Source organism: Ambystoma mexicanum, chromosome 5q (genome assembly GCF_040938575.1).
Source record: "Ambystoma mexicanum isolate Mex_15411 chromosome 5q, UKY_AmexF1_1, whole genome shotgun sequence".
Lineage (NCBI taxonomy): Eukaryota > Metazoa > Chordata > Amphibia > Caudata > Ambystomatidae > Ambystoma > Ambystoma mexicanum.
The window spans coordinates 630,359,159-630,380,875 of NC_090933.1; positions in this window are offsets into that span (position 1 = coordinate 630,359,159).

Consider the following 21,717-nt stretch of genomic DNA (forward strand, 5'->3'; position numbering starts at 1 on the left):
AACTGCATAGAAATCGTGTGTCCATTCTGTGATTTCCAAAGCGCAATTGTCATTCTGAAATCTTGACTTCATTCTGAAAATCTACCTCCACAAAAACGCCTGTATCTTTTGAACCGTATGTCCTAGAAGCGAGATTTAACTTTCATTTTAAAGGTAAGAATCTAACCTTTCCAATTAACCTAATACGACTTCCCTTATAGTGTTTCCGCAATTTGACTCAATTTCACCACTTGTAAAAAAAGCTGCTTCTTGCTTGCAACTGCTGAATTTAGTTTCACTCTGATAATCATTCCTGAATCATTGCTAGTGTTGGCCTGAACTAATTAAAAGTAGCTGTCACCTACCCCGAATCTCCTATAGGGAATTAAAATCATTTTTAGCATATTTTTCACCTCAGTGCAAATCACATTTAAAAGTATTTTTGCCTGTTTAAAAGCATACCGGTTGCTCTAGGCTTGCTGGGTGGAACTGGAATTTGAATTGCATTTTGATTGTATTCCTGAGAACTGTGTGCTCTTCTTTCCATCTCTTATATTGCATAAGGGGGGGGAGTGAATTGCCACAAGGGGAAAAGTGATCATATTATCTCTTGTTGAAACCATATCAGTTTATTTCTGTGCTGCATTCTTTCCATCATTGCTTTTCCTTGAAACCATACAAAGTATTCTCTGCTACCATATTTTTATTTATTTATTTTTTTTTTTTTTTTACATTTATAAAGCGCTCACACAGCCCGCAGGCATCGAGGCGCTGTTACAGGAATAGCTTGCTTGTTTTTCTTAGTTGCGTAATTGTGTTTTTTGTCTTAGTTACGTATTTATAACGCGCTTAAACACCAAGAGGTTTAAGCGCGGACCCGGGGATCGAACCTGTTGTTGCTTCGTGTCGTCTTGCTTCCAAGACGCGCACGCTGCCGCTGAGCTATCCTCCCAGGACAGATATCCTTTCTATACCAACTCCTAAGTAATTAAAGAAGTGTGCTAGTGTAATATTATACATTGTTGACCACTGTCATATTCATAAGTGTGCTATCAAATATTAATTTATTCATAAAAGTGTGATATATATATATATATATTGTTTAATTTTTTAAATAAACCTTTTAATTTGCAAAACCAACCTACTTCTTGGCTCAGTGAGGTCAGGGGGATTCAAAGAGAGGGCGTTATATAAGGGCTCATCATCCAGATTTATGAACTAGTCATAAAAATATATAAATAAGGGCTTCCATTGGGCATCCCAGACCAGGCATTGACTTAGTTGGATTGCTAGATTGGAGTCACTTACAGTTATCAATGGTGGTGTTGCTTCCGTCCCCGCACTCCCATGGTGTCCTACGGAACTCCATGGGAATGGGGAGTTAATGAATCTGCCACCTGACTTCACGCGTAGCTGGGACTTGTAATGTCCCGGTGGCACTGGGAAGTCAGGCAGCTGATTCAGTGTTAACGAGTCGGCGGGTTACTACCAACCTCGGAATGAGAGCCATTGCCTATGAATGTTTAGAGCCCCCAAGCCAAAAGTAGGATCATTCAAGCCTCATTCAAAGCGTTCTTCTCACAAATGAGGTGTGCCAAATACATGACCATTGGGTTGGGCCAGGCCCTTCACCCCTCTTCTTTAGGCTCCCCACTGAAAGTACACAATGCAATGGCATATTAAAACAAGGTAGACAATGCAGTGATAAGTGAAAATGTACCCATAGAAGAAAAACCATCGAAATAAACAGTGAACAGTGAACTTATCATCAACGTTTTTTTCTTTTAAGCAAAGTCAAAATGCTAATTATTTCTGCAAACATCCCGTAACAAATCCTTCAGAGTCGTTTCTGACTGGTGCACTGTGCTGCCGTGCTTTCCTTTATTTGCATGAGAGTATTTCTATCCACTGCTTAAGAAGTTCTCTGGCCACCATTATGTATTATTATGCTTCTAATTTTCATTGAACATTCCAAATGAGTCTGAGTCCACTGACCTGAACACTTTTTTTTTCTTTACAAGTGAACTCTAAGCCATCTATACATGCCTCACTATGTGACAACAGATCAGTTAATTCCCACTGCCCTTCCCCAGCCTTTCACAGCTTGTGATTTGTGAAAAAAGTCTGATTCAGGCTGGGGCGGCAGGAAGCACACTCCAGATTCTAAATATGGCTCTTCCATAGAGATGAAAATTATACCCAAAGATGGCAAAGCAGATGTTTTCATTGACTGACTAATTGAGCATCCTTTACACATTAGAATTGGTCATCTGTTGATAAATGGTCAAAGCCACTTAACTCACCTGTCTGAGGGTCATGTGTAAATATTTGCGCTCTCACAGCCTTTGAAGAATGGGTCAAGGAGCATCAAAATTATACTGTATGTTTTTTTTTAATTGTAAACTCACCATGCAAGGTATGTAGCATACATAATTTAACATTTTCTATGATCACTTTGCATAAGAGATTGTTGAGGTATGCTGTGAACAGTGTGTGTCATCAGTGGTAAAGCATGTGGAGCTGGGACATTTTTTACAACATGATAATATAAGTCCTCAGATTTGTACATTTCCTTTGATACTTATACTGCAACACATGAAAAGTATAGAGACAGACCAACAGACACACTTTAGACATGAAGTTTGAAAATTTTGGAATCTACAGTGAACGCTTTGAAATTCCCTATTCTCCACCGATTATCGTATAGCTCCTTCATGTGGTAGTAGCTGAAGTAGACAATTGAGCTCAGAGGCGTTGCCAATTTAAAATATTGAAAAAGGCCAGATTGGTTATATCCAGACGCGATTGAGCTAGCACACCACAGGCATCAACACCCCAGACACCAAAATCTCTTATTTATTTACAGAGGTTGTGGACCTATCAAAGAACTTATGCAACATCCTCAGTCATGAAGCATTTTGAGGAACTCATATTTATGAACTTGAACCACTTGTGCTCCCTGGGGTATGGGATAACAGTTATATCTAAGGCTGTGGAAACACTGGTCCAACAAATACTGAAAACTGTTGGTCCGAATGATTTTGTTCAAATAAGAAGGGAGGCTGAGGGTTTCAACAGACCCTTGTTTACAAGGTGATCCTCTCAGGATACTTTCTGTGTTTTTCAGTTTCTGGAGAATTTATGGAGGCTTCAGCAGTGTGAGAATGAGATTTTGTGTTTTGGGCCGCAGAAAATGGTGGTGCTAGTTGTCAGGCCACGCTCCGGTGTTGCTTCTAAACCTTTGAGCAAAGTTCAGCACAGCCACATCATAAAATCCAGAGGCAGACATGGACTCCTAAATCTCTGCCTGGCGTCTAGTCTCATTGGTCTAATCAAACCGCGAAGCATAACAGACACTAATATATGTGCAAAAGCTATGCAAGTACATGAGAATCTAGGGCTTCTGCCGGACACTCTGCTAGGGTTTGGACAGCTGAATCTCTTTGAAATGTATTTTGCTAAATCCATCAAGATACTTTACTTTAACAACGGGGTGTGATGGTATTTTCCGCTAACGGCTAAAGCTGCCAGAAACACTTTCTATGTTTTACACCACGACAACTGTTTCTATGGTATAATCAAATTAAAAGGTTTCATGGGGGCTAAACATCTCTGTTAGCACTGCCATCACATTTCCAAAAACAAACATAGACACAGTTGTCAATATCACTGTCATTTGTGTTTAAGAGAAGAGTGTCAAACGTTTAAGGAAAAACCTGAAAAATACCTCACCATCATGTTCTTGCAAGGTCTCGGGTCTGTCTAGACACGCAATTTCAAAAAGCGGTATTGGGGTCGGCCGTGTGCGAACTGTGCATTGACTGCCCCGCCTGCTAAACATTTCTTCCCAATAGTCACAACTGTAACGGTAATCTGTTGGGTGTGTAAAGTTTCTGTTGTCAACACGGATGAACATCTGTGTTACATGTCGGCCAATAGACCTCAAAACAAAGCTGAAAACTACATAGTACATGACATGGAGGCCCATCAAGAGAATGTAACCCACCAACAAAACTATATCTATGCCAGACATCTAACAGGGAAGAGCTATTGTACAGAAGAATCATGTGTGACTGGCTGCTAACCAGAACTACATAGGTCCAATTCCAACCCCAGACCAGTATGGCGTTCAATACATGATCCCTAGCGAAAAAGACCAGTTTATGGCATGGTATAATGCAAATGAGCATGGCATGTTGGACTTTCGCCAAGAATTAAGGACCTACTGTCAAGAAGATATCAACATTGTAAGACAGGCTTGTAATTTGTTCAGGGATGGGATCATTCAAATGACTCACTGCGAAACACCTATAAAGGGTGAAGTATCCTTTTCAAGGGGGTGTGGCTAGCAAGCCATTTAGGAGGCAAGGCTGCTATGGAGCTCCCAAGGATCCGATCACTATCCTGTCAATGTCCGCCCCCTGAGCCACCAAAAACGCTTCAAAATACAGGCAAATGCACGGGAAAGAACACTGCACGGAACGGGATACCTAGTCGCAGCAAATATGTTGCATAGAGGAAACTGACCGCGATGGATGGAACGAACCGACACAAAGAAAACGGCAACAAAATGGCCACTCCACAGAACAAAGAGCTCGGGAGACTGGGAGCCGCGGAGTGAAGCGAGCGCTGGCTTGTACATGCGCTGCCAGAGAAGATCCCTGGGAAGCGCATCACTGCTGGTGACAGACGGAGTATATGGGCATCTCATAGGCACCAGCCCCGTGTACTCGCAAACCGAGACCCCCACACGTAGACGCTCTGATCCTGAGCACCCGGACAGCACCTGAGGAACAGCCGCAGTGCCGGAGCAGGTGCTGAAGGCGGAGCAGACCCACGCGGGGGAACAGCGCACATCCCGTTCCCCCGGAGTAGCAGGCAACACTGGGGCCGATCGAAAACAGAGCGAGGACCGACTGCACCTGCTGCGGTTGGAGCCCCCACTCATCAGCGCACAAAATACGAACACGGCAGAGGGAGGGGCCCGCAGTCAACACACCATAAGCATTGTGCTGCACCGGAGGAACGGGACCTACGCAGACCATGAGGAGCCGTTACAAGCACAGAGCCTGATAATCAGGAGAGGCAGACACGGTGACAAGGTACCCCAGCCCCAAATAATATATGCGCAGGAGCGCAAGTGAACTCCAAAATAAGGCGGACCACACTGTATGGAGACCAATAGACTAAACACTAAGAAAGGCATTGCCCAAAAAGAGGCCGGCACAGAAGCGCCTCCAGGCAGGGCACAGCTAATGTCTTATACAGACGGGAGATAAGGCTGGGGCGTAAGGGCCACCACGAAACAGAAGGTGAGACAGGCACCAGCGCAACGTGCAAGGAAACCACAAGTCCCAGCGCCCCAGAACACTGGAGGCTGACCACCCTCACCGGCAAAGCAGGACTACCGCGCCAGGTGAACAAGCGACTTAGAGGAAAGGGACCCTCAAAAAGGGCGGAGAGAGTGAAGGAGAGGGATCCAAGGGATAGGCGGGACACCTTGGCGCCTCACATCCAGAGAGACGCACCACGCCTATGCAGAGAATAACCTCCGGACAGACCCCAGCACCAGGCAGAAGAGCGGCGTAAACTGAAGGAACACTGACCCTATCCACCTAGTCTTGCAACGGAGAGACAAACAGAGATGGCATCTAAATTGCCCAAGTCGAAGGGGAAACAGCCCACAATGGAAGACTATACCAAAACTCCACAAATAACGGAAGGGGCCAGGAACAAGGAGAGAAACGCCCAGGGGGACGCATCGCCAATACGGGGAGATCGACAGATACTGGAGGCAATCGCAGACCTGAAAGCGACATGGGAAACTAAACTGGAGGCGGCCATGACCACTCTCAAGGAGTCGTTAGAGGCCAAAATTGACGCGGTCCAGGTGGGCGTTACCTTATTGAGGCAAGACGTGAGGTCGATAGCGGAATGTACAGGTGCACTGGAAAAGGAAGCGAAAGCAAACACGGCTGCCTGCGCTTCGCACACCACAGAGATCCATGCACTGCAGCAACAAGTTGGCAATTTAGAAGATAGAGCTGAGGAAGCCGAAGGACGCGCACGAAGGAACAACATACGTATCGTGGGCCTCCCTGAGGGACAGGAGGGATCGAACCCCACTGAATATATCGAGACAATGCTACTGCAGGAAATAGAAAGGGGGGCGCTTACTCAAGGTTTTGCAGTGGAGAGAGCACTGTCAAGAAGACCCCCCCGGTCTCCCTGAGACGAATCATAGCCAAGATATTGAACTATTGTGACAGGGAGAGGATCTTGGAATACTTTCGCAAAGGCGGCACAATACAAAGGTCATCAGCGACTATCACCGCCTACCCGGATTACAGACTCCAGGTACAAAGACGATGGATGAACTTCAGGATAGTGAAGAAGAGGCTTTGGGAAGCGGGCCTCAAATACATGCTGATGTATCCGGCAAAGATGAAAGTGTTCCACGGGAACCGACAATATTTTTTGAGACCCCAGACGATCGATGGAGTGGCTGGACACACAGAACTGCCCGGTGGGGAAAGAGGACCAGAGGAAAGAGAAAGGGAGAAATGAGGTGCTGGCCCGAGAGACTAAGGTGTCATATAACCTGTGGCATTGGGAATGGATTATAGACCTGTGAAGCTAGAAGAAGGCGGGTAGAACTTGAGGTAGCGATGGTTCGGGAGGTACAGAGGACCTGAACTCATACCCCAGTAGATAGTTTGGTTGGGATACCAGTAGTATGGTAACCCCCTGCTGGGCACTTAGTACCGGATTAGCCAGGGTAGGGTCAAATGCGGGATCGCATGAGATCCAGGGATGGAGCTGGGCAACAGTTGGGGCAGGGAAGGGAGGGGGGCGGGAGGGGAGTTGGGGAATGTGCTGTGGGGGTTGAAAGGGAACAAGCTTACACCCACGTGCTACTATGCGTGATACGGAGGACGACGGAAGTAAGGGGAGGAACAGGGCACGGTTGATAGTGGGGGACCTCAAGATAGCAACCCGGAACGTCAGGGGACTCAACAGTTATTTAAAAAGGAATAAAGTTATGATGTACCTCAAGAGACAGAAAATAGACATTGCCTTGCTTCAGGAAACCCACCTTACAAGGGACACAAAGGAAACGATACGGGGCAAATGGAAGGCAACCACCTTTGGGGCAACATATTCGACATATACCAGGGGGGTGGTGACCTGGATAGCACCACACGTACCCTTCCATCTAATACAGTCTACAGTGGAAACGGAGGGGAGGCTGGTAGCGATAAGGGTCTGATTGAAAGTAAGTAGGTGAGCATCATGAACTCATACGCACCCAACCAGGACACTGTAGCATACTTTGTTAGACAGAATTATATGCAGTACCGTTTGAGAACACTACACACAATTAAGACTACAAGTGACAGTACAATTTCACCTTTGGTACAAGCCTGTACTACACAGTTATAGTGGTAGCAGTAGCGGAGCAGCCAGACGTATCTCAAGAGTAAGTGAGCAGTACAAATAATTACACAAAGGACAGCAATTACTATGATTCAGGCAAACACTGACTCAAGGTTTCTAAGTAAACGAATATATATTTATTTACTCAACAGTTGTATAACATTTCACTATTCTAAACAAGTTAAAAATCACAATCATAAATACACCACACCACTTCCCTTAAATTCCAGACAAGTTAAGCTCACAAAATGAAGTGGAAGCAAAATGGCACTCCAGCAATTTAAAAGGCAGGGAAAGACAAAGTTATTAGAAATTAGGCAAAACCAACAGGCAACTACTCAGGGCAATTGAATAAGAGAGACTACAGTGAGGAGATCAGCTAGAAAAGGCTTAGGGCCAACGTCAATGGGTCAAAAGTCTTTTGCTCAAGATCACACAGTTCAGGGTAGTTTGCGGTAATGTTCGTGGCACAAATTCCGGACGAGGTTGGTTGGTAGGAAAGTTAGTTCAAAGAGAAGAGAAGGACAAGCCCTCGGATTGGAGAAAGATTTCAAACAGTTTCACCGTGGCTGACCAAAATGGACAACCGGATTTGCACAGTACCTTAAAACGGAGAGGGAGCTGTAGCTGAGGCGGACGATCCTGGTGGTTCCTGGAGGCTCACAGTTCCTGAAGCAACTGTCGGACTGACACGAAGTAGGAAGACTGGAGGGTCCTGCGCCAAACAGGGGAGAAGCCAGCAGCAGAGCAAAACAACAAATAAAAGGTGCGCTCCTTAAAACCCAAACAGGGTCCGACCTTCCTGGCTATCCGGCCCACTGTAGCTCTGTAGAGCAAATTCGACCAGAGGAGGGGTCCTGGCTTGTAGTTTGGGCAAACTGGTTGGTCCCACCAGCTCAAGGGAAGAAGTTTCCTGGAGGATCTTCTCTGTCGTCGGATTCTGGCGATTCTGACCTGCAGCAGGGCTTCACCGGGCGGTTCAGTCGTGGTAAGGGTCCTCTTCTTCCAGTTCCTCATTGGTTCTTTCGTTCCAGTGGCAACTCTGCTCTTTCAGTCCCAGAGACCTGCTTTTTATGCAGTTTTCCCCCATTCATACAGCCTGGCTGTCAATCACACAGCAGGGTGGCTGGCCTGGAAAGGCCAGTCCCCTTAGCCAATCAGACAAGTGTTCAACTTGGGTTACCAAGGGAACCCATGGCAGGGGTACAAAGATCCCTCCCTCACATCCTGCCTACCTAGACTATCAGGCGCCTTAAGAAGGGCTTCTGTGCAGAAGCCCGCAAAAAGACAGCGAACAAAGGAGTCAGAAAGACTTTAACGAGAAAGACTTTAACAAAAAGAAATGGTGAATAAAACCAGCCGGAACCAAAATAAAATGTATTTGGTCAAGCAGGTTTATGTTCGAGGCTAATATAATAGCCTGAACCAATACCACGTTTATATAATATAATCACAGTTGAAAAGTTAGGGTAGATACCACTGCCACCAGCCAAGTCTTAATGTTAAGGGAGCGAAACAAGGCTCCAAGAGGTACAGACAAAAAGGGATAAGAGTTAACCCTTTCCAATACTACATGTAAGATGGGGGGGTACTGGGTCTGTGGTTTAAAGTGTCTATATAAAGTTAATGACAACTTTACCTGTTTCTGGGGGGCAGTAGTCAGCCCAAGAAAAATGGAGTCAGTGGGAAGTCTCAAAGACAACCCCGTGTCACTGCACTGAAAGTGCTGTGTAACACACACAAAAAGTGATGCACATGGAGTAGGTGAGGCTCCAGTGCCCCCACAGACCCAGTACCCCCCATCTTACATGGAATATTGGAAAGGGTTAAGTCTTATCCCTTTTTGTCTTTACCTCTTGGAGCCTGGTTTCGCTCCCTTAACATTAAGACTTGGCTGGTGGCAGTGGTATCTACCCTAACTTTTCTACTGCGATTATATTATATAAACGTGGTATTGGTTCAGGCTATTATATTAGCCTCGAACATAAACCTGCTTGACCAAATACATTTTATTTTGCTTCCGGCTGGGTTTGCTCGCCATTTCTTTTTGTTAAAGTATTTCTCCCGTTTTTCTCTGCGCGCCAAACCGGGGATGACTCCTTTGTTTGCTGTCTTTTTGCGGGCTTCTGCACAGAAGCCCTTCTTAAGGTGCCTGATAGTCTAGGTAGGCAGGATGTGAGGGAGGGATCTTCAGACCCCTTCCATGGGTTCCCTTGGTAACCCAAGTCGCACTCTTGTCTGATTGGCTAAGGGGACTGGCCAGGCTGTATGAATGGGGGAAAACTGCATATAAAGCAGGTCTCTGGGACTGGAAGAGCAGAGTCACCACTGGAACGAAGGAGCCAACAAGGAACTGGAAGAAGAGGACCCTTACCACGACTGAACCGCCCGGTGAAGCCCTGCTGCAGGTCCGAATCGCCAGAATCCGACGACAGAGATGATCCTCGAGGAAACTTCTTCCCTTGAGCTGGTGGGACCAACCAGTTTGCCCAAACTACAACCCAGGACCCCTCCTCTGGTCAAATTCGATGCACAGAGCTACAGTATGCCGGATAGCCAGGAAGGTCGAACCCTACTTGGGTTTTAAGGAGCGCACTTTTTATTTGTTGTTTTGCTCTGCTGCTGGCTTCTTCCCTGGGTGGCGCAGGACCCTCCAGTCTTCCTACTTCGTGTCAGTCTGACAGTCGCTTCAGGAACCGTGAGCCTGCAGGAACCACCAGGAACGTCCGCCTCAGCTACAGCTCCCTCTCCGTTTTAAGGTACTGTGCAAATCCGGTTGTCCGTTTCGGTCAGCCGCGGTGAAAGTGTTTGAAATCTTTCTCCAATCCGAGGGCTTGTCCTTCTCTTCTCTTTGAACTAACTTTTCTACCAACCAATCTCATCCGGAATCTGTGCCACAAACTTTACCGCGAACTACCCTGAACTGTGTGATCTTCAGCAAAAGACTTTTGACCCATTGACGTTGGCCCTAAGCCTTTTCTAGCTGATCTCCTCACTGTAGTCTCTCTTGTCAATTGTCCTGAGTACTTGTCTGTTGGTTTTGCCTAATTTCTAATAACTTTGTATTTCCCTGCCTGTTAAATTGCTGGAGTGCCATTTCGCTTCCACTTCATTTTGTGAGCTTAACTTGTCTGGAATTTAAGGGAAGTGGTGTGGCGTATTTATGATTGCGATTTTTAATTGCTTAGAATAGTGAAACGTTATACAACTGTTCAGTGAATAAATATATATTCTTTTACTTAGAAACCTTGAGTCAGTGTTTGCCTGAATCATAGTAATTGCTGTGCTTTGGGTAACTATTTGTACTGCTCACTTACTCTTGAAATAAGTCTGGCTGCTCCGCTACTGCTACCACTATAACTGTGTAGTACAGGCTTGTACCAAAGGTGAAATTGTACTGTCACTTGTAGTCTTAATTGTGTGTAGTGTTCCCAAAGGGCACTGCATATAATTCTGCCTAACATACTTCAAGACCCTATATGGTAAAATCAGCCCATACCTAGGAGGGGTAGTGATATGGGGAGGAGATTTCAACTGTACGCTGAACCCAGAGATGGATAGATCAGACGATCGGCAAAGCAAGCCCACCCTGGCTGCGAGAACCCTGAAGACTTTGCTCAGGGAATTACAATTAGAAGACATATGGAGGCTACGTCACCCACAGGATAGACAGTACTCGCACTATGCGGCCCCACAAAGCCTACACAATCGGCTGGATTATGTGTTCGTCTCTTCGGACGTGACCGGGGAAAAAGTGCAGGCAGAATACAAAGCAAGGGTCCTTTCGGACCACTTGCCACTGATGATAACATGGCAATATCTGCCCCCCAGACCAAGGATCCCCACATGGCGGCTCAGAACAGAGGCCTTGAAAGATACAGTGTTTAGGGAGGATCTAAGGGAGAACATCAAGGAATACTTTTAGAAAAACACCGGAAGCGTACGATCAGCAGGCACCCTGTGGGAGGCATTTAAGGTGGTGGTGAGGGGATCAGCCATATCAAAATCCAAAGGACTCCAAGGGGATATAATTCGGGACCTACAAAAAGCTGAGGAGAAACTAGAAACGGTTACAAAAAAGGAGGATAGCTCCCTAGAGGGCGCGGAAATCATAAGTAAAGTACAGCAAGAATCCGAGGGAATCTGGGAGAGACTACGTAACTTAAACTACATGAAATATACAGAGAGACTGTCGGAATTGAAATCATATTATGCCTCCTATCGCAGCAATTGTATGTGTATTGGCCTACGCCAAGTTGTCTAAAACATCATGCGAATAAACTCTGCGGCAAGGTCTTGACCTTAGAGAAAGTAATGTAAGTCGCCATCTTGGATTAAGCCGGCATTTTAGGTTCTCTTGTAATGTGGAAGTCACCCTGAACATCAAAATGGAGGCCGAATGACATTCTGAGTAAGATTCTGGCCGTTGTGACCTCCGCACACACGAATAATTAATGTGCCTGCAGGCTACTTGTTGGGGTCGCGAACTGAGACCTTGTCCTATTGCTGACCTATGTGTAAATGTACAACTATATCAGCGAAACTGATCAAAATGCATAAATTATAGGATTGACCTGGCTAGAAACCCTTAGGCCCGATCCCAAGAATGGTTAACCCGTGAGAGGGTTGGCCAAGGGCTGGACAAATCATATAAAAGACCCAAGTATTCCAATGTACGGTCTCTCTTACTAATGCATCGAACCTTCGTTGAAGTTTGTTACGTTACTCTGAGAGCCAAATAGCTATCCGTTTGTCAATTGACTTTGGTAACTGTTGTAGCTTTTAAATAAAGCACTTGTATGTTCTTTGTAACCTGTGTTGGTGTGTTTCTTTTGGGCTTCCCGGCCTCATATTATTTTTTATGTTTTCACAGTTGGCGCCCAAATAGGGGCCCTCAAGATTGATGCCGGATCATTGAAGGTTGACGCAGACTATCGAACCGGGATCGGACGGTGTGATACTGCGAGCCCGACCGAACGAGACGCGATACCTCGACAGCGCTGCACGATCCGATCCTTAGACGATAGTCGTGTGGTCTGACGCGGCATCTTGACGAGGGTCCATTTTTGAGGCGGGCAGATTTGTCGAAACCACCAAACACAAGGTAAAATTTGTTAGGTAAGTTCTTTGGTAAACCGTAAGGTCCTCCTTAGGATTGGTCAGGTGCAGTCGTGACCCGGCTCTTAATTTAACCCTGACAATTTGAATTTGGCGTATTGTATCTGCAGACACAATTATTGACCAGGTAACACCAATTTTTTGTGAAATGCCTGGGAAATTGTCTAGCTGCTTTAGGGCTCTGTTCCGCAGCGATCGACAATCTTTGGAATTTAGCCACCCGGCACCACAGGAGGGGTCGCCGACATGTACTATGTACTGTAAGTATGGCATTGGAAGTATAGTACTTAATGATATTTGGCACAGACAAACCAGACATGCCTCCGAATTTCAGTGGCCAATCAATGGTAGTTTTGAGATCCCCCGTATTGAATACCTAGAATCGGTCTTGCTAAAAAAGAAGGCCAGACCTGCAGCCTTTGATGTTTTGCAGAATTGGAAAAAAGAAGCATTGCAGCAGCTTAAAAGTAGGGATAAACATGCACGCCGTCATAAAACAAATGCCGAAAAGGCGTTGTTATATGATAAGGAAAAACATTCAGAGTCAGTTAAAATATGGATAGGGCTTTTTCACTCGGAATCCAGAAAATGTATCACTCTAAAGATTTCCATGTTTCTGAAGAATTTATTGAAAAATTGTTAAACGAGCGCAGGCCTGGTGCCTCTGCGCCACCTGCGTATGATCCTCTCCCAGGTGCTCTCCCCATTCCTGCTGTTGTCCCTGCTGTTATTCCTGTTCCCCCTGTACAACCTATTGTTCCTATTCCTCTAGTTGTTGTTCTTCCACCTATCGCACCACCCCTTCCTCCCGCGCCGATAGTTGCATCCTTATTAAATTTGCCTGCACCTCCGCTCCCGAGTGGTTCCGTATTGACTGAAGTTGATCAAGGTACGGGGTCAAAGATTGTCACTCGTAATACTGTTTCTGCAGATAAGAAACGGGAATTGTTTGCATGGGCTAAGCACTGTATGGAGAAAGGTGATCAAGTTAAGGTTTTTTCCACATTATCAAATTTGAACAGTTTTCCCGAGAAAAATGTTTTTATCGAAGGTTTGGGGACTCATTTATGTGTGATGTGGGGTAGATTACAAAATTCGGATCTCCCACAAGGGGTGAGGGATCTAAATGCTTTAGCGCTTTCGAGGGACACATAGAAGAAAGTACATGGTCATGTTGAAAGATTGTTTGAGTATAGGAGGGACTTTGAAAAATCATGAGATGAGGATGATGAAGACGACAGTATGTATGTGCAGAAACAGTTCCTTCCGTGTCGTAGATCGGCACCTGAGGAAGTACGAATTTGTACCAAAGATGCGATTCGATGGATCTCGGATTCATCGATTCCGCCAGATGAAGTATATGACACGTATAGTCAGTATACAGTAGAAATGCAAAGGAAGGTGATTAGGTAATGGTACAGTACCTGCAGGAAGAATGTGTAAGGAAGAAGGTTAGTTGTCCTATAGAGTTATTGGGGATTTGTAAAAGGGCTTTTTCGCCCGACACTTCTTCGACTGCCTTAGCACTCGACCTGGCTCTGTTGCTTAGTAAGCGGTCGGAATTACCTATATCTCAGTTGCCTATGAGAGAGGTTCCTCCGACATTTGTCCCAAAGGTTGAGATTCCTGCTAACGCTGGGACTGGTGCACCCGCTGTGGATATCCCTGCGCATTACGTATAGCAATTTGTTCACGTCCCGTTTTCACGACAGGAAGTGAACACTTTAGACAATCAATTCCCGATATCAGGAAAAACCCGACAGGGTTTTACAAAGAGATAGAGTCCGTTTTGCAGTCCTCTGTGTTCACCTTAAATGATATTGACTTGCTATTTCCTGTACTCCTACCCGTAGATTTATGGAAGCAGGTTCGGACAATAGACGATGTGCCAGGGTTGGGAGATACGTGGGCTAACATGACCAGGTTTGATGGGGAAAGACCAGCTGGTGAGAAACCACCTCAGGTAATACTTACTTTGCCTGATAGAATTGTCGCAAAATTAAAAACTATAATTCCAGAGAAAAGAATTATTTGGGACAAGCTTACGGCCTGTGTTCAAGGAAAAACTGAAGGCGCCACCGAATTCTTTAATAGATTCGAACAGGTATTTTCTGACTTCAGTGGACAGGACTTGGGTACATAGTCTGGGAAAAGGTTGTTCGTGGACAAATTTGTACGTGGATTGTTGCCCGACATCCAGTCACAGATTATGTCCTCTGAGAGCGCTTGGCAGGCAAAATCTCAATCTGAAGTTTTGCACATGGCTCAGTATTATGAGAACCGTGTTAATAATGAAAAGGAGAAAATAGAGAAGAGGAAAGGAGATCTGAAGACTAAAGTATTGTTACAACAAATTGTTAGAAACCGCAGAGGAGGTACGACACAGACCAGAGGTCAGTATGTCCCAAAAGGAAACGCTCCTTTGGGTTCTGTGAATATTAATGAATGTGCCTATTGCCGCCAGGAAGGTCATTGGCGAGCACAATGCCCCGTCCTTCGACAAAGGTCAAACAATGCGTTTGCGAGTATGGGTAGACGACCTAGAAGTCACCCTGGAACAGGGGGCCCTGATAGAGGTCAGTTTTTACAAGATCCTCAGAAACCTTTTTCACGGGAAAATCAGACTTCGAGTGTGGACTCGAGAAACATATTTGATCACCCTTCTGCTGCCTACCTTTCTGAAGAGCTTCCTTCCGACGACACTCTATTTCGTTAGGACTGCCCGAAGCAGGGTTTGGAACCTTCACCTATTCCCATTAATCAGAAAGGCCCCTACGTTGAATTGTTAGTGAGGAATAGGAAACACCAATTTTTGATAGACACTGGAGCACAGAAGTGCTCCATTGATCATTCCCGGGTTCCAAACATTCCACTGTCAGGGCAAACAAATGTTTCTGTAGGGTTTTCTGGTATACCAATTGTTTGTCCGGTTTCTTCACCGGTGTCTGTCTCTTTGGGTCCCTTTACGGACCATTGTCCCTTCCTTCTGACTTCGAACTGTGGAGAGAATTTGCTGGGGTTGAATCTGTTGAAGAAATTGAATGCAGTAATTCATTGTTCCTCTGATGGAGTACGACTGATGGTTTCACCACAGCAACTTCCCAATTCTCAGTTTCTGATTCGACCATTGCTTCCTGAGTTTAGCGTTGTCCCGGAATGTTTATGGGCGGTTGACGACAATGATGTCGGGGTACTACAGATTGAGCCCGTTAAAATAGTTTTGAAACATGGAGTTAAATTACCACGCATTCCGCAGTATAAAATATAAGTTGAGGGGGAGCGTGCTTTGAAGTGCATTGTCTCTGATTTTGTGCATCGTGGGGTGATCAAGGAGATTGCAGGTAGTTTATGTAACAGCCCGATTTTGCCTGTATACAAGAAAGGCGACAATGCAATCGCATACCGGTTCATAATTGATCTTTGTGCTATTAACAGAGTCGTCGCCCCACAATTTCCAATTGTGCCTGATGTAACAACGATACTGACAATGATCCCTGCTACGGCTACGCACTTCAGCGTTGTGGATTTAAAAAATGCTTTCTTTAGCATTCCTATACACAAAGAGAGTAGATATTTGTTTGCATTCACCTTGGGGGGACGTTCATTTACATTTACTCGGGCACCTCAAGGGTATACTGAAAGTCCAAGTATTTATAGTAGAGCTTTGAAAGAGCAGCTCGACACCCTTGAATTGCCACCTACTTGTACACTGCTTCAGTATGTCGATGATTTGCCCGTTGATTTGGCTGCAGATTCTGAAAGTGCTTGTAAAGAAGTCACTGTACTGTTGCTTGTTCATCTAGCTAGAAATGGTCATAAAGCTTCGCTCAAAAAATTTCAATATTGTTGTCAGGAGGTCGCCTATTTAGGCTACCTCCTGTCAAAGGAGGGGAGAAGATTGACACCTGAAAGAATAAAACACATTTCTGGCATGTCTGTTCCAAATACACAGAAGGAAGTCAGAGCCTTAATAGGTATGGCTTCTTACTGTAGGTTGTGGATCCTGAACTTTTCACTAGTGATAAAACCGATGTTGGCTTTGACGAAGAAGGGCATTTCTCTGCCACTGCCATGGAAATCGGAACATCAACGATCATTTGAGCTTCTCAAAACCGCGTTATGCTCTGCACCGGTTCTGGGTACTCCAAATTATGACAAGGCCTTTGTGTTGTTTGTGCATGAATGTGATGGATGTGCTTTGGCTGTGTTAACACAGGAACACGGAGGGAAGAATAGGCCGTGCGGCTACTACTCCTCCGCCCTTGATCCTGTTGCATGCGCTTTGCCAAGATGTTTGCGAGCTGTCGCTGCTGCTGCTGCGTCTGTAAAACAGAGTGAGGGAATGGTCCTAGGCCATGATTTAATTTTGATGGTACCTCACTCTGTAGATATCCTATTGAACAAAACCCAAACGCAACGCCTCACCTCTGCACGGCTAACAAGGTTCACTCAGCTTTACCTGTACGGTTCACGGGCCCAGGACACGATATTCAGCCTGGAAGTTGGGTCCTAGTGAAGACCTACGAAAGGTCTTCCTGTCTCGCTCCTCGCTGGAGGGGACCCTACCAGGTGCTGTTGGTCACCCGGACAGCAGTGCGGGTGGCTGGGAAAAAACACTGGATCCACGCGACGCATGACAAGAAACTTCCTCACCCGACGCCACATGTTACAGAAGAAGCAGAACCCCTCGCTGATGCTACAATCTCTGATCTTGGAGTAGCAAACAGCGCTGTGAGTGCGTCGGAGAATTTCTCTGAGCCCGTGGAGCTTGGGGAACAGTCCATTTCGTCTCCGCACTCTTTTGAAAAGCCACTTCCGGAAAACACTGTTTCAAGTTCTGCGACTTCCGTCGCCTCCGATACGTCGCTTCCCTCAGGAAGTGACGACGCCTTGTTTCCAGATCAAACAGTTTTGGGTACCACCAGGTACGACCTTCGAAGAAGAAAATAGAACTACGGCACGGGTCTTTCCGTGCATTTTGAAAGGAGAAGTGATTGAAAGTTTTCTCTTGTAAAAGAAAGTTCCTTTCGAACAAAAGGAAAAAAAAGGGATTCTGCTGGCTAGGGTTGGGAAGGACTAAGAAGTCGCGTGACCGTAGTGTTGCCAGCAACGAACATTGGGGTCGTAGATTGAGAAACTACAATGCCTGCCACCTCCACCGCTGCTCCCCGCACTGGACTTGTAAATAGGGGGGTGACCAACTCGGACAACGAACAATGTGCCTGGGCCCTGAAAACGTATTGCTGTGCTGTGTTAATAATAATTGGTATTTGTGTGATTACTGCTGTGGGACTTTGGCACTTCGAAGAAATGTACCCTCTAAAACCTCTACTGCCAATTGAGATTGTACCTACTGCTTTGACTCCCTCTGTACACCTTCACACTCTGCCACCTAGAGACCCCCAGCATAGACGAAAGTATCATAATAACACTTTAATTATAGTAATGAATGCAACGCATGCCATTTTTAATAAGAGTAATTGTTGGATTTGCACTCATTTACCGCAACATGGGAACAAGGGGCTAGGATGGTATATTCACCCTTTACCTATAACGACTGCTTGCTATGCCTCTCTTAGAGCACTATTCTTTGGCCGTCGGAATGATAGCATCTCAGGGAACTTTGATGGAACTAATTTAAATGATTTTGAGAAACGTGAATTAACTCCCCTGGGATGCTCGCTTTTTGCAAATAGGAGTAAACCTAATATTGCTTCTATTAGGCCGTCTGATAAACTATCTCTTCCCTTTCAAACTCTAATTTCCTTTAAAATGGCTCCGATAGGCAATAAGGACGCCGTGCCTCCTTCCTACTCTATAAATCATAGCCCTGATTCAGTCCCCTTTTGTGTACAAAGAAATGGCACTCTGCCAATGGGAGATTTTGAAAGTTGTATGAACATTGTAAATTTGACTGGAGAGAACAGGCCTCTGTATGTAGGGGGGCCTGTTTATTTTGTTTGTGGTAGTTCAGCATTTCCCTGGTTGCCCAAGGATTGGCAGGGAACCTGTTATTTAGGAATCCTGCTACCTGGGGTATTTGTAGCTAGTACATTGGAGGTTTCTAAGTCTCACCCACGGCGGGACGAGAACGGAGATACCCCTGGCCAAGTATTGGGAGATATAGCAAAATCAGTTGTGCCCTTTTGGGGACAGATAGCAAACTCTGAAAACATTAGAGGACTAGCAAGAGTACTGGAGAGAACCATCAACCGGACCACGGACATACTCTACAATATGACACTAGAACAAAAGGCAATAAGATTGGTAGCACTCCAAAATCGGATGGCATTAGATGTCATTCTGGCAGAACGTGGTGGAGTATGCAAATTAGTGGGGTCCGCTTGTTGTGTTTTCGTACCAGATTCCTCGCCGACAATTTTCAAAGCAATACAGAACTTGCATATCCTTAGTTCTGAGGTGCATGTTCCTGTGGGAGATTGGAACATTAGCGCCTGGTTTTGGGATTCTCTACGATCTTGGGGTTGGAAGGTGCTTTCTGTCATTCTGGTTATTTTAGGGATCCTGCTATTTCTTTGTTGCTGTTTTCAATGCCTACCTAGTATATGTGTAATGCTAGGGGGATGTTGTGCTCAAACAGTGAGCACAGTAGGGCACAGAATGTATGCCCCAGATACAGAATCTAAAGAGTTTGTGTTACAAGAGGTTCTGATGAACGACCTAATGGCTATAGACATTACGGATAATGATTCAGGATGTATGGACGACAATGTATGGAGTTATTTGCAAAAGTATTAGAAATGATATTAGCACTTGGCATAGGCCAAAAGGAGGGTCTGTCGGAATCGAAATAATATTATGCCTCCTATCGCAGCAATTGTATGTGTATTGGCCTACGCCAACATCATGCAAATAAACTCTGCGGCAAGGTCTTGACCTTAGAGAAAGTAATGTAAGTCGCCATCTTGGATTAAGCCGCCATTTTAGGTTCTCTTGTAATGTGGAAGTCACCCTGAACATCAAAATGGAGGCCGAATGACATTCTGAGTAAGATTCTGGCCGTTGTGACCTCCGCACACACGAATAATTAATGTGCCTGCAGGCTACTTGTTGGGGTCGCGAACTGAGACCTTGTCCTATTGCTGACCTATGTGTAAATGTACAACTATATCAGCGAAACTGATCAAAATGCATAAATTATAGGATTGACCTGGCTAGAAACCCTTAGGCCCGATCCCAAGAATGGTTAACCCGCGAGAGGGTTGGCAAAGGGCTGGACAAATCATATAAAAGACCCAAGTATTCCAATGTACGGTCTCTCTTACTAATGCATCGAACCTTCGTTGAAGTTCGTTACGTTACTCTGAGAGCCGAATAGCTATCCGTTTGTCAATTGACTTTGGTAACTGTTGTAGCTTTTAAATAAAGCACTTGTATGTTCTTTGTAACCTGTGTTGGTGTGTTTCTTTTGGGCTTCCCGGCCTCATATTATTTTTTATGTTTTCACAAGACAGCACGCTGGGGGAGATAAACCGGGAAGGTTGTTGGCATGGCTGTACAAGAAGGAAACGCCCAGAGTAGCTATCAGAGCAATAAAAGAGGAGGATGGCCAGATACTAGAAACCCAAGAGGGAGTGAATGAAGGGCTCCATAAATTTTATCAACAACTGGACCAAGACACAGGAAAAGGGGAGGAGAGCGAGATCACAGAAATACTGCAGGATATAGGCCTACCAAAAATAGGTATGGCAGAAAGGGAGAGCTTGGATGCCCTGATAACACTAGAGGAGCTGGAAGCAGTGGTTAAGCAGCTGCCCACCAGTAAGGCCCGGGGACAGGATGGACTGCCTAGTGAATTTTATAAAATGTATAGTGCGGAGGTACTTCCCCCGATGCTAGATATGTTGAATGAGGCGCTGGAAGTGGGGAGATTGCCGGAATCCCTCAGAGAGACAATCATCATCCCACTCCTTAAGCCGGACAAACCCAGCGTGGACTGCGGGTCATACAGACCGCTCTCCATGCTGAATCAAGATAGTAAGATTCTCACAGCGATACTTGCGACCAGATTGCAACAAGTCATAGGCAAGCTCATACACCCAGATCAAACTGGGCATGTTCCACATAGAAGCATAGCTGATAACTTGAGGATGCTCCACCACGTTATAGAACAAGTGGAAGGTGACAAGCAGGAAATGGCTATAGCCTTGCAAGACGCGGTGAAAGCCTTTGACTCGGTCAGATGTCCTTGGCTGCTGGCAGCCTTGAAAGAATACGGTATAGGGCCAGGGTACCTACGATGGGCAAAATTGTTGTACAGCTCCCCATTGGCAGAGTCAAGACAGGGACGATCATCTCAGACCGATGGCAGTTCAGCAGGGGTACCAGACAGGGCTGCCCTTGGTCCCCGAGGCTGTATATCCTCGAATTGGAACCCCTGGCCATATATTTGAGGCAGCAATATGAACCTGTGGGAATTTACACAAGGGGGGACCATGCCTCATATCATTGTACGCTGATGATATCTTACTATATTTGAGATACCCAGAGGAAAATTTGCAATAAGTCCTGGAAGTGATGGAGCGATTCGCGTCGCTCTCTGGGATAGTGGTTAACCCCCTGAAATCCAGACTGTTCCCCCTTGGCAGGTACAAAGGGGCCCCATGTGAGGATTTACCAGTATTACAGATACCCTGGGAGACCAGCTCCTTTAGATACCTGGGGGGTGGATATATACCACAGGGTGGAAGACGAGCATAAACATAATACGGAAAGGGTAGTAGCAAACTTGAAGCAGACCATGAGATTCTGGGTAAGGCTACCCCTGGCCCTGGTAGGGAGGGTAGCACTGTTGAAAATGGTGGTGCTTCCCAAGCTATTACACTTCTACACTCCCCTGTAGATTTGGCAAACTACAAATCTTATGCAGGTGCTTCATATGACACAACACCAGAAACAGGATTGCCCTATGGAAGCTGCAGAACACGTACGACAGGGGTGGGATCAAATTACCCAATTTTTAGATGTACTACCTGGCTAGCCAATTACAACATGTGGCCAGACGGCTAAAGGAAGACCCCACACAGAATCCAACTTGCTTCGGTCCGAATGCGCCCCCTTCTTCCTGAAAGAAATGATATGGGTGCCCAACATAGAATTGAAAGGGCGAGCATGGCTGCTGGAACTGGGATGGAAAATGTGGCGCAGGGCCTGTCGGGCACT